The 9,620-nt window shown below is 51.0% G+C and overlaps 34 non-coding genes across 34 annotated transcripts; 18 read left to right on the top strand and 16 right to left on the bottom strand.

The window, feature by feature from the left end:
- Window positions 1–88: 88 nt before the first annotated feature.
- TRNAA-AGC (transfer RNA alanine (anticodon AGC)) lies at window positions 89–161 on the top strand. The gene has a single exon. It is a non-coding gene; the product is annotated as a tRNA-Ala (tRNA).
- An 82-nt stretch (window positions 162–243) lies between these two features.
- TRNAY-GUA (transfer RNA tyrosine (anticodon GUA)) lies at window positions 244–330 on the top strand. Its single transcript is given in 2 exon segments — window positions 244–280; window positions 295–330. It is a non-coding gene; the product is annotated as a tRNA-Tyr (tRNA).
- Window positions 331–575: 245 nt separating this feature from the next.
- Window positions 576–649, bottom strand: TRNAN-GUU (transfer RNA asparagine (anticodon GUU)). Its single transcript has one exon. It is a non-coding gene; the product is annotated as a tRNA-Asn (tRNA).
- A 191-nt stretch (window positions 650–840) lies between these two features.
- On the top strand, window positions 841–912 carry TRNAM-CAU (transfer RNA methionine (anticodon CAU)). The gene has a single exon. It is a non-coding gene; the product is annotated as a tRNA-Met (tRNA).
- Window positions 913–1,257: 345 nt separating this feature from the next.
- TRNAV-CAC (transfer RNA valine (anticodon CAC)) lies at window positions 1,258–1,330 on the bottom strand. Its single transcript has one exon. It is a non-coding gene; the product is annotated as a tRNA-Val (tRNA).
- A 121-nt stretch (window positions 1,331–1,451) lies between these two features.
- Window positions 1,452–1,524, bottom strand: TRNAV-AAC (transfer RNA valine (anticodon AAC)). Its single transcript has one exon. It is a non-coding gene; the product is annotated as a tRNA-Val (tRNA).
- A 242-nt stretch (window positions 1,525–1,766) lies between these two features.
- Window positions 1,767–1,839, top strand: TRNAA-AGC (transfer RNA alanine (anticodon AGC)). Its single transcript has one exon. It is a non-coding gene; the product is annotated as a tRNA-Ala (tRNA).
- Window positions 1,840–1,921: 82 nt separating this feature from the next.
- On the top strand, window positions 1,922–2,008 carry TRNAY-GUA (transfer RNA tyrosine (anticodon GUA)). Its single transcript is given in 2 exon segments — window positions 1,922–1,958; window positions 1,973–2,008. It is a non-coding gene; the product is annotated as a tRNA-Tyr (tRNA).
- A 245-nt stretch (window positions 2,009–2,253) lies between these two features.
- On the bottom strand, window positions 2,254–2,327 carry TRNAN-GUU (transfer RNA asparagine (anticodon GUU)). Its single transcript has one exon. It is a non-coding gene; the product is annotated as a tRNA-Asn (tRNA).
- Window positions 2,328–2,518: 191 nt separating this feature from the next.
- Window positions 2,519–2,590, top strand: TRNAM-CAU (transfer RNA methionine (anticodon CAU)). Its single transcript has one exon. It is a non-coding gene; the product is annotated as a tRNA-Met (tRNA).
- A 345-nt stretch (window positions 2,591–2,935) lies between these two features.
- On the bottom strand, window positions 2,936–3,008 carry TRNAV-CAC (transfer RNA valine (anticodon CAC)). The gene has a single exon. It is a non-coding gene; the product is annotated as a tRNA-Val (tRNA).
- A 121-nt stretch (window positions 3,009–3,129) lies between these two features.
- Window positions 3,130–3,202, bottom strand: TRNAV-AAC (transfer RNA valine (anticodon AAC)). The gene has a single exon. It is a non-coding gene; the product is annotated as a tRNA-Val (tRNA).
- Window positions 3,203–3,443: 241 nt separating this feature from the next.
- On the top strand, window positions 3,444–3,516 carry TRNAA-AGC (transfer RNA alanine (anticodon AGC)). Its single transcript has one exon. It is a non-coding gene; the product is annotated as a tRNA-Ala (tRNA).
- An 82-nt stretch (window positions 3,517–3,598) lies between these two features.
- On the top strand, window positions 3,599–3,685 carry TRNAY-GUA (transfer RNA tyrosine (anticodon GUA)). Its single transcript is given in 2 exon segments — window positions 3,599–3,635; window positions 3,650–3,685. It is a non-coding gene; the product is annotated as a tRNA-Tyr (tRNA).
- Window positions 3,686–3,930: 245 nt separating this feature from the next.
- Window positions 3,931–4,004, bottom strand: TRNAN-GUU (transfer RNA asparagine (anticodon GUU)). Its single transcript has one exon. It is a non-coding gene; the product is annotated as a tRNA-Asn (tRNA).
- A 191-nt stretch (window positions 4,005–4,195) lies between these two features.
- On the top strand, window positions 4,196–4,267 carry TRNAM-CAU (transfer RNA methionine (anticodon CAU)). Its single transcript has one exon. It is a non-coding gene; the product is annotated as a tRNA-Met (tRNA).
- A 345-nt stretch (window positions 4,268–4,612) lies between these two features.
- TRNAV-CAC (transfer RNA valine (anticodon CAC)) lies at window positions 4,613–4,685 on the bottom strand. Its single transcript has one exon. It is a non-coding gene; the product is annotated as a tRNA-Val (tRNA).
- A 121-nt stretch (window positions 4,686–4,806) lies between these two features.
- TRNAV-AAC (transfer RNA valine (anticodon AAC)) lies at window positions 4,807–4,879 on the bottom strand. Its single transcript has one exon. It is a non-coding gene; the product is annotated as a tRNA-Val (tRNA).
- A 243-nt stretch (window positions 4,880–5,122) lies between these two features.
- TRNAA-AGC (transfer RNA alanine (anticodon AGC)) lies at window positions 5,123–5,195 on the top strand. The gene has a single exon. It is a non-coding gene; the product is annotated as a tRNA-Ala (tRNA).
- Window positions 5,196–5,277: 82 nt separating this feature from the next.
- Window positions 5,278–5,364, top strand: TRNAY-GUA (transfer RNA tyrosine (anticodon GUA)). The gene is given in 2 exon segments: window positions 5,278–5,314; window positions 5,329–5,364. It is a non-coding gene; the product is annotated as a tRNA-Tyr (tRNA).
- Window positions 5,365–5,609: 245 nt separating this feature from the next.
- On the bottom strand, window positions 5,610–5,683 carry TRNAN-GUU (transfer RNA asparagine (anticodon GUU)). Its single transcript has one exon. It is a non-coding gene; the product is annotated as a tRNA-Asn (tRNA).
- A 191-nt stretch (window positions 5,684–5,874) lies between these two features.
- Window positions 5,875–5,946, top strand: TRNAM-CAU (transfer RNA methionine (anticodon CAU)). Its single transcript has one exon. It is a non-coding gene; the product is annotated as a tRNA-Met (tRNA).
- Window positions 5,947–6,291: 345 nt separating this feature from the next.
- Window positions 6,292–6,364, bottom strand: TRNAV-CAC (transfer RNA valine (anticodon CAC)). The gene has a single exon. It is a non-coding gene; the product is annotated as a tRNA-Val (tRNA).
- Window positions 6,365–6,485: 121 nt separating this feature from the next.
- TRNAV-AAC (transfer RNA valine (anticodon AAC)) lies at window positions 6,486–6,558 on the bottom strand. The gene has a single exon. It is a non-coding gene; the product is annotated as a tRNA-Val (tRNA).
- Window positions 6,559–6,797: 239 nt separating this feature from the next.
- Window positions 6,798–6,870, top strand: TRNAA-AGC (transfer RNA alanine (anticodon AGC)). Its single transcript has one exon. It is a non-coding gene; the product is annotated as a tRNA-Ala (tRNA).
- An 82-nt stretch (window positions 6,871–6,952) lies between these two features.
- On the top strand, window positions 6,953–7,038 carry TRNAY-GUA (transfer RNA tyrosine (anticodon GUA)). Its single transcript is given in 2 exon segments — window positions 6,953–6,989; window positions 7,003–7,038. It is a non-coding gene; the product is annotated as a tRNA-Tyr (tRNA).
- Window positions 7,039–7,283: 245 nt separating this feature from the next.
- Window positions 7,284–7,357, bottom strand: TRNAN-GUU (transfer RNA asparagine (anticodon GUU)). The gene has a single exon. It is a non-coding gene; the product is annotated as a tRNA-Asn (tRNA).
- A 191-nt stretch (window positions 7,358–7,548) lies between these two features.
- On the top strand, window positions 7,549–7,620 carry TRNAM-CAU (transfer RNA methionine (anticodon CAU)). Its single transcript has one exon. It is a non-coding gene; the product is annotated as a tRNA-Met (tRNA).
- A 345-nt stretch (window positions 7,621–7,965) lies between these two features.
- On the bottom strand, window positions 7,966–8,038 carry TRNAV-CAC (transfer RNA valine (anticodon CAC)). Its single transcript has one exon. It is a non-coding gene; the product is annotated as a tRNA-Val (tRNA).
- A 121-nt stretch (window positions 8,039–8,159) lies between these two features.
- On the bottom strand, window positions 8,160–8,232 carry TRNAV-AAC (transfer RNA valine (anticodon AAC)). Its single transcript has one exon. It is a non-coding gene; the product is annotated as a tRNA-Val (tRNA).
- A 242-nt stretch (window positions 8,233–8,474) lies between these two features.
- On the top strand, window positions 8,475–8,547 carry TRNAA-AGC (transfer RNA alanine (anticodon AGC)). The gene has a single exon. It is a non-coding gene; the product is annotated as a tRNA-Ala (tRNA).
- Window positions 8,548–8,629: 82 nt separating this feature from the next.
- Window positions 8,630–8,716, top strand: TRNAY-GUA (transfer RNA tyrosine (anticodon GUA)). The gene is given in 2 exon segments: window positions 8,630–8,666; window positions 8,681–8,716. It is a non-coding gene; the product is annotated as a tRNA-Tyr (tRNA).
- Window positions 8,717–8,961: 245 nt separating this feature from the next.
- Window positions 8,962–9,035, bottom strand: TRNAN-GUU (transfer RNA asparagine (anticodon GUU)). Its single transcript has one exon. It is a non-coding gene; the product is annotated as a tRNA-Asn (tRNA).
- Window positions 9,036–9,226: 191 nt separating this feature from the next.
- On the top strand, window positions 9,227–9,298 carry TRNAM-CAU (transfer RNA methionine (anticodon CAU)). Its single transcript has one exon. It is a non-coding gene; the product is annotated as a tRNA-Met (tRNA).
- The last annotated feature ends 322 nt before the right edge of the window (window positions 9,299–9,620 follow it).

The following is a 9,620-nucleotide window of genomic DNA, read 5'->3' as shown; positions in this document are numbered from 1 at the left end:
AAAAAAACAAAACAAAAAAAAACAAAAAAAAACTGGTTATTTAAGTCACAGCGTGGTGGGATGATGGCCAAAGTGAACGGACGTGAGAGGGGGATTAGCTCAAATGGTAGAGCGCTCGCTTAGCATGCGAGAGGTAGCGGGATCGATGCCCGCATCCTCCATAACCTTTTGACTTTTTCAAATGCCTTTTCTCATGCCACTCTTTGACAAGCCTAGGAGGTAGGCGAGCAAAGGCCGGCCAAGCCTTCGATAGCTCAGCTGGTAGAGCGGAGGACTGTAGTAAAAACATTAGCAATCCTTAGGTCGCTGGTTCGATTCCGGCTCGAAGGACCTTTTTCTTTGGGGGGAGGGAGGCGGGTGCATCCTTTCGTGTTGGACCTTTCGAGCAGCTGAAACACACATTCTGGCTGCGCTCTTCCTCTACTACCTTAAAACACCCTTTTAAGAGAGCTGTGCTCCCAGTCTGAGGAATTTAAAACAGACACCACATCCAAGCTCTCAGTTGGGAGTGCAGCTCAGGCCTGCCAAAGGAGGGCCTTTCGCTGTGCCCTGAAAGCCAAAGAAAATTAGGCCATCGTCCCTGGGTGGACTCGAACCACCAACCTTTCGGTTAACAGCCGAACGCGCTAACCGATTGCGCCACAGAGACACCGTTGCTGCACGCAATTGCTCGAAGCCCCAGCCAGGTCACATGACCTTTGACTCAATAATATCGAAAAAGGAAAACAGCCTCAAGGGGGGGCCCTGGCCTTTAACAAATGGCTATACTTGCTGGCGCATGGTAGCCAGAGGCCACCTATTTCGGCTTCTCTTCCCCGCCTTCCTAACCTCCTGAGCAGCAGCAGAGTGGCGCAGCGGAAGCGTGCTGGGCCCATAACCCAGAGGTCGATGGATCGAAACCATCCTCTGCTAAGAGCTCACTTTTACAAACCCCGCAAGTACAATTCCCCAGAAGTTTCTGCTTAAAATCTAGGAGAGTGGGGGCCGATTCATCAGCCGCCTCTTGCTCGTTGCCAAACACCTGTCTTCAATATCTCCAACAAGACAAACTGGACAAGTATGTGGCTGTGTCTAAAAAGCCTTGTTGCAAGCAAATATCACCTGCTTGCGCAAAGAAGGTTTTGTGTTGCACTAGTGGGGTAGCCAAAAATTTCTTCCAGAAGCACCATGCTTCTGCCCGGTTTCGAAGCCGGAATATTTCACGTGTTGGTGCTTTTGGCTACGTAGTGGGGTAGCCAAAAGGCTGCAAAAGAACTGTGTTTCTGCCCGGTTTCGAACCGGGGACCTTTCGCGTGTGAGGCGAACGTGATAACCGCTACACTACAGAAACCTGCCTGTTGAGACAGGCACCGCTATGGCGAGCCAGCCGCCAGTATTCAAACCGAGCGGAGGAAAACTGGGGCTTCGAAGTAAAAAGGTTTGTCCCTGGATCAAAAGGGTACCCAAACCAATGTTTCTGCCCGGTTTCGAACCGGGGACCTTTCGCGTGTTAGGCGAACGTGATGACCACTACACTACAGAAACTCGGCGGAGGCCAACGCAGCTTTCCTCGCGAGCGAACAACACAAGTTTGAAAAAAGGAAGGAAAGTACTTTAAACTGGGGACCATCCCAGGCTGCCCCAAGTCCTGTCAGCTTCCCAATAGTTTCTTACTTGTGGCGATTGGGATGCACACTTAAAAAAACAAAACAAAAAAAAACAAAAAAAAAACTGGTTATTTAAGTCACAGCGTGGTGGGATGATGGCCAAAGTGAACGGACGTGAGAGGGGGATTAGCTCAAATGGTAGAGCGCTCGCTTAGCATGCGAGAGGTAGCGGGATCGATGCCCGCATCCTCCATAACCTTTTGACTTTTTCAAATGCCTTTTCTCATGCCACTCTTTGACAAGCCTAGGAGGTAGGCGAGCAAAGGCCGGCCAAGCCTTCGATAGCTCAGCTGGTAGAGCGGAGGACTGTAGTAAAAACATTAGCAATCCTTAGGTCGCTGGTTCGATTCCGGCTCGAAGGACCTTTTTCTTTGGGGGGAGGGAGGCGGGTGCATCCTTTCGTGTTGGACCTTTCGAGCAGCTGAAACACACATTCTGGCTGCGCTCTTCCTCTACTACCTTAAAACACCCTTTTAAGAGAGCTGTGCTCCCAGTCTGAGGAATTTAAAACAGACACCACATCCAAGCTCTCAGTTGGGAGTGCAGCTCAGGCCTGCCAAAGGAGGGCCTTTCGCTGTGCCCTGAAAGCCAAAGAAAATTAGGCCATCGTCCCTGGGTGGACTCGAACCACCAACCTTTCGGTTAACAGCCGAACGCGCTAACCGATTGCGCCACAGAGACACCGTTGCTGCACGCAATTGCTCGAAGCCCCAGCCAGGTCACATGACCTTTGACTCAATAATATCGAAAAAGGAAAACAGCCTCAAGGGGGGGCCCTGGCCTTTAACAAATGGCTATACTTGCTGGCGCATGGTAGCCAGAGGCCACCTATTTCGGCTTCTCTTCCCCGCCTTCCTAACCTCCTGAGCAGCAGCAGAGTGGCGCAGCGGAAGCGTGCTGGGCCCATAACCCAGAGGTCGATGGATCGAAACCATCCTCTGCTAAGAGCTCACTTTTACAAACCCCGCAAGTACAATTCCCCAGAAGTTTCTGCTTAAAATCTAGGAGAGTGGGGGCCGATTCATCAGCCGCCTCTTGCTCGTTGCCAAACACCTGTCTTCAATATCTCCAACAAGACAAACTGGACAAGTATGTGGCTGTGTCTAAAAAGCCTTGTTGCAAGCAAATATCACCTGCTTGCGCAAAGAAGGTTTTGTGTTGCACTAGTGGGGTAGCCAAAAATTTCTTCCAGAAGCACCATGCTTCTGCCCGGTTTCGAAGCCGGAATATTTCACGTGTTGGTGCTTTTGGCTACGTAGTGGGGTAGCCAAAAGGCTGCAAAAGAACTGTGTTTCTGCCCGGTTTCGAACCGGGGACCTTTCGCGTGTGAGGCGAACGTGATAACCGCTACACTACAGAAACCTGCCTGTTGAGACAGGCACCGCTATGGCGAGCCAGCCGCCAGTATTCAAACCGAGCGGAGGAAAACTGGGGCTTCGAAGTAAAAAGGTTTGTCCCTGGATCAAAAGGGTACCCAAACCAATGTTTCTGCCCGGTTTCGAACCGGGGACCTTTCGCGTGTTAGGCGAACGTGATGACCACTACACTACAGAAACTCGGCGGAGGCCAACGCAGCTTTCCTCGCGAGCGAACAACACAAGTTTGAAAAAAGGAAGGAAAGTACTTTAAACTGGGGACCATCCCAGGCTGCCCCAAGTCCTGTCAGCTTCCCAATAGTTTCTTACTTGTGGCGATTGGGATGCACACTTAAAAAAACAAAACAAAAAAAAACAAAAAAAAACTGGTTATTTAAGTCACAGCGTGGTGGGATGATGGCCAAAGTGAACGGACGTGAGAGGGGGATTAGCTCAAATGGTAGAGCGCTCGCTTAGCATGCGAGAGGTAGCGGGATCGATGCCCGCATCCTCCATAACCTTTTGACTTTTTCAAATGCCTTTTCTCATGCCACTCTTTGACAAGCCTAGGAGGTAGGCGAGCAAAGGCCGGCCAAGCCTTCGATAGCTCAGCTGGTAGAGCGGAGGACTGTAGTAAAAACATTAGCAATCCTTAGGTCGCTGGTTCGATTCCGGCTCGAAGGACCTTTTTCTTTGGGGGGAGGGAGGCGGGTGCATCCTTTCGTGTTGGACCTTTCGAGCAGCTGAAACACACATTCTGGCTGCGCTCTTCCTCTACTACCTTAAAACACCCTTTTAAGAGAGCTGTGCTCCCAGTCTGAGGAATTTAAAACAGACACCACATCCAAGCTCTCAGTTGGGAGTGCAGCTCAGGCCTGCCAAAGGAGGGCCTTTCGCTGTGCCCTGAAAGCCAAAGAAAATTAGGCCATCGTCCCTGGGTGGACTCGAACCACCAACCTTTCGGTTAACAGCCGAACGCGCTAACCGATTGCGCCACAGAGACACCGTTGCTGCACGCAATTGCTCGAAGCCCCAGCCAGGTCACATGACCTTTGACTCAATAATATCGAAAAAGGAAAACAGCCTCAAGGGGGGGCCCTGGCCTTTAACAAATGGCTATACTTGCTGGCGCATGGTAGCCAGAGGCCACCTATTTCGGCTTCTCTTCCCCGCCTTCCTAACCTCCTGAGCAGCAGCAGAGTGGCGCAGCGGAAGCGTGCTGGGCCCATAACCCAGAGGTCGATGGATCGAAACCATCCTCTGCTAAGAGCTCACTTTTACAAACCCCGCAAGTACAATTCCCCAGAAGTTTCTGCTTAAAATCTAGGAGAGTGGGGGCCGATTCATCAGCCGCCTCTTGCTCGTTGCCAAACACCTGTCTTCAATATCTCCAACAAGACAAACTGGACAAGTATGTGGCTGTGTCTAAAAAGCCTTGTTGCAAGCAAATATCACCTGCTTGCGCAAAGAAGGTTTTGTGTTGCACTAGTGGGGTAGCCAAAAATTTCTTCCAGAAGCACCATGCTTCTGCCCGGTTTCGAAGCCGGAATATTTCACGTGTTGGTGCTTTTGGCTACGTAGTGGGGTAGCCAAAAGGCTGCAAAAGAACTGTGTTTCTGCCCGGTTTCGAACCGGGGACCTTTCGCGTGTGAGGCGAACGTGATAACCGCTACACTACAGAAACCTGCCTGTTGAGACAGGCACCGCTATGGCGAGCCAGCCGCCAGTATTCAAACCGAGCGGAGGAAAACTGGGGCTTCGAAGTAAAAAGGTTTGTCCCTGGATCAAAAGGGTACCCAAACCAATGTTTCTGCCCGGTTTCGAACCGGGGACCTTTCGCGTGTTAGGCGAACGTGACGACCACTACACTACAGAAACTCGGCGGAGGCCAACGCAGCTTTCCTCGCGAGCGAACAACACAAGTTTGAAAAAAGGAAGGAAAGTACTTTAAACTGGTGACCATCCCAGGCTGCCCCAAGTCCTGTCAGCTTCCCAATAGTTTCTTACTTGTGGCGATTGGGATGCACACTTAAAAAAAACAAAACAAAAAAAAAACAAAAAAAAACTGGTTATTTAAGTCACAGCGTGGTGGGATGATGGCCAAAGTGAACGGACGTGAGAGGGGGATTAGCTCAAATGGTAGAGCGCTCGCTTAGCATGCGAGAGGTAGCGGGATCGATGCCCGCATCCTCCATAACCTTTTGACTTTTTCAAATGCCTTTTCTCATGCCACTCTTTGACAAGCCTAGGAGGTAGGCGAGCAAAGGCCGGCCAAGCCTTCGATAGCTCAGCTGGTAGAGCGGAGGACTGTAGTAAAAACATTAGCAATCCTTAGGTCGCTGGTTCGATTCCGGCTCGAAGGACCTTTTTCTTTGGGGGGAGGGAGGCGGGTGCATCCTTTCGTGTTGGACCTTTCGAGCAGCTGAAACACACATTCTGGCTGCGCTCTTCCTCTACTACCTTAAAACACCCTTTTAAGAGAGCTGTGCTCCCAGTCTGAGGAATTTAAAACAGACACCACATCCAAGCTCTCAGTTGGGAGTGCAGCTCAGGCCTGCCAAAGGAGGGCCTTTCGCTGTGCCCTGAAAGCCAAAGAAAATTAGGCCATCGTCCCTGGGTGGACTCGAACCACCAACCTTTCGGTTAACAGCCGAACGCGCTAACCGATTGCGCCACAGAGACACCGTTGCTGCACGCAATTGCTCGAAGCCCCAGCCAGGTCACATGACCTTTGACTCAATAATATCGAAAAAGGAAAACAGCCTCAAGGGGGGGCCCTGGCCTTTAACAAATGGCTATACTTGCTGGCGCATGGTAGCCAGAGGCCACCTATTTCGGCTTCTCTTCCCCGCCTTCCTAACCTCCTGAGCAGCAGCAGAGTGGCGCAGCGGAAGCGTGCTGGGCCCATAACCCAGAGGTCGATGGATCGAAACCATCCTCTGCTAAGAGCTCACTTTTACAAACCCCGCAAGTACAATTCCCCAGAAGTTTCTGCTTAAAATCTAGGAGAGTGGGGGCCGATTCATCAGCCGCCTCTTGCTCGTTGCCAAACACCTGTCTTCAATATCTCCAACAAGACAAACTGGACAAGTATGTGGCTGTGTCTAAAAAGCCTTGTTGCAAGCAAATATCACCTGCTTGCGCAAAGAAGGTTTTGTGTTGCACTAGTGGGGTAGCCAAAAATTTCTTCCAGAAGCACCATGCTTCTGCCCGGTTTCGAAGCCGGAATATTTCACGTGTTGGTGCTTTTGGCTACGTAGTGGGGTAGCCAAAAGGCTGCAAAAGAACTGTGTTTCTGCCCGGTTTCGAACCGGGGACCTTTCGCGTGTGAGGCGAACGTGATAACCGCTACACTACAGAAACCTGCCTGTTGAGACAGGCACCGCTATGGCGAGCCAGCCGCCAGTATTCAAACCGAGCGGAGGAAAACTGGGGCTTCGAAGTAAAAAGGTTTGTCCCTGGATCAAAAGGGTACCCAAACCAATGTTTCTGCCCGGTTTCGAACCGGGGACCTTTCGCGTGTTAGGCGAACGTGATGACCACTACACTACAGAAACTCGGCGGAGGCCAACGCAGCTTTCCTCGCGAGCGAACAACACAAGTTTGAAAAAAGGAAGGAAAGTACTTTAAACTGGGGACCATCCCAGGCTGCCCCAAGTCCTGTCAGCTTCCCAATAGTTTCTTACTTGTGGCGATTGGGATGCACACTTAAAAAACAAAACAAAAAAAACAAAAAAAAACTGGTTATTTAAGTCACAGCGTGGTGGGATGATGGCCAAAGTGAACGGACGTGAGAGGGGGATTAGCTCAAATGGTAGAGCGCTCGCTTAGCATGCGAGAGGTAGCGGGATCGATGCCCGCATCCTCCATAACCTTTTGACTTTTTCAAATGCCTTTTCTCATGCCACTCTTTGACAAGCCTAGGAGGTAGGCGAGCAAAGGCCGGCCAAGCCTTCGATAGCTCAGCTGGTAGAGCGGAGGACTGTAGTAAAACATTAGCAATCCTTAGGTCGCTGGTTCGATTCCGGCTCGAAGGACCTTTTTCTTTGGGGGGAGGGAGGCGGGTGCATCCTTTCGTGTTGGACCTTTCGAGCAGCTGAAACACACATTCTGGCTGCGCTCTTCCTCTACTACCTTAAAACACCCTTTTAAGAGAGCTGTGCTCCCAGTCTGAGGAATTTAAAACAGACACCACATCCAAGCTCTCAGTTGGGAGTGCAGCTCAGGCCTGCCAAAGGAGGGCCTTTCGCTGTGCCCTGAAAGCCAAAGAAAATTAGGCCATCGTCCCTGGGTGGACTCGAACCACCAACCTTTCGGTTAACAGCCGAACGCGCTAACCGATTGCGCCACAGAGACACCGTTGCTGCACGCAATTGCTCGAAGCCCCAGCCAGGTCACATGACCTTTGACTCAATAATATCGAAAAAGGAAAACAGCCTCAAGGGGGGGCCCTGGCCTTTAACAAATGGCTATACTTGCTGGCGCATGGTAGCCAGAGGCCACCTATTTCGGCTTCTCTTCCCCGCCTTCCTAACCTCCTGAGCAGCAGCAGAGTGGCGCAGCGGAAGCGTGCTGGGCCCATAACCCAGAGGTCGATGGATCGAAACCATCCTCTGCTAAGAGCTCACTTTTACAAACCCCGCAAGTACAATTCCCCAGAAGTTTCTGCTTAAAATCTAGGAGAGTGGGGGCCGATTCATCAGCCGCCTCTTGCTCGTTGCCAAACACCTGTCTTCAATATCTCCAACAAGACAAACTGGACAAGTATGTGGCTGTGTCTAAAAAGCCTTGTTGCAAGCAAATATCACCTGCTTGCGCAAAGAAGGTTTTGTGTTGCACTAGTGGGGTAGCCAAAAATTTCTTCCAGAAGCACCATGCTTCTGCCCGGTTTCGAAGCCGGAATATTTCACGTGTTGGTGCTTTTGGCTACGTAGTGGGGTAGCCAAAAGGCTGCAAAAGAACTGTGTTTCTGCCCGGTTTCGAACCGGGGACCTTTCGCGTGTGAGGCGAACGTGATAACCGCTACACTACAGAAACCTGCCTGTTGAGACAGGCACCGCTATGGCGAGCCAGCCGCCAGTATTCAAACCGAGCGGAGGAAAACTGGGGCTTCGAAGTAAAAAGGTTTGTCCCTGGATCAAAAGGGTACCCAAACCAATGTTTCTGCCCGGTTTCGAACCGGGGACCTTTCGCGTGTTAGGCGAACGTGATGACCACTACACTACAGAAACTCGGCGGAGGCCAACGCAGCTTTCCTCGCGAGCGAACAACACAAGTTTGAAAAAAGGAAGGAAAGTACTTTAAACTGGGGACCATCCCAGGCTGCCCCAAGTCCTGTCAGCTTCCCAATAGTTTCTTACTTGTGGCGATTGGGATGCACACTTAAAAAAACAAAACAAAAAAAAAACAAAAAAAAACTGGTTATTTAAGTCACAGCGTGGTGGGATGATGGCCAAAGTGAACGGACGTGAGAGGGGGATTAGCTCAAATGGTAGAGCGCTCGCTTAGCATGCGAGAGGTAGCGGGATCGATGCCCGCATCCTCCATAACCTTTTGACTTTTTCAAATGCCTTTTCTCATGCCACTCTTTGACAAGCCTAGGAGGTAGGCGAGCAAAGGCCGGCCAAGCCTTCGATAGCTCAGCTGGTAGAGCGGAGGACTGTAGTAAAAACATTAGCAATCCTTAGGTCGCTGGTTCGATTCCGGCTCGAAGGACCTTTTTCTTTGGGGGGAGGGAGGCGGGTGCATCCTTTCGTGTTGGACCTTTCGAGCAGCTGAAACACACATTCTGGCTGCGCTCTTCCTCTACTACCTTAAAACACCCTTTTAAGAGAGCTGTGCTCCCAGTCTGAGGAATTTAAAACAGACACCACATCCAAGCTCTCAGTTGGGAGTGCAGCTCAGGCCTGCCAAAGGAGGGCCTTTCGCTGTGCCCTGAAAGCCAAAGAAAATTAGGCCATCGTCCCTGGGTGGACTCGAACCACCAACCTTTCGGTTAACAGCCGAACGCGCTAACCGATTGCGCCACAGAGACACCGTTGCTGCACGCAATTGCTCGAAGCCCCAGCCAGGTCACATGACCTTTGACTCAATAATATCGAAAAAGGAAAACAGCCTCAAGGGGGGGCCCTGGCCTTTAACAAATGGCTATACTTGCTGGCGCATGGTAGCCAGAGGCCACCTATTTCGGCTTCTCTTCCCCGCCTTCCTAACCTCCTGAGCAGCAGCAGAGTGGCGCAGCGGAAGCGTGCTGGGCCCATAACCCAGAGGTCGATGGATCGAAACCATCCTCTGCTAAGAGCTCACTTTTACAAACCCCGCAAGTACAATTCCCCAGAAGTTTCTGCTTAAAATCTAGGAGAGTGGGGGCCGATTCATCAGCCGCCTCTTGCTCGTTGCCAAACACCTGTCTTCAATATCTCCAACAAGACAAACTGGACAAGTATGTGGCTGTGTCTAAAAAGCCTTGTTGCAAGCAAATATCACCTGCTTGCGCAAAGAAGGTTTTGTGTTGCACTAGTGGGGTAGCCAAAAATTTCTTCCAGAAGCACCATGCTTCTGCCCGGTTTCGAAGCCGGAATATTTCACGTGTTGGTGCTTTTGGCTACGTAGTGGGGTA

Source organism: Dendropsophus ebraccatus, unplaced genomic scaffold (assembly GCF_027789765.1).
Source record: "Dendropsophus ebraccatus isolate aDenEbr1 unplaced genomic scaffold, aDenEbr1.pat pat_scaffold_658_ctg1, whole genome shotgun sequence".
NCBI classification, from domain to species: domain Eukaryota; kingdom Metazoa; phylum Chordata; class Amphibia; order Anura; family Hylidae; genus Dendropsophus; species Dendropsophus ebraccatus.
Note: the sequence above shows the minus strand (reverse complement) of the source record. Positions and strands in the feature narration are given on the sequence as shown.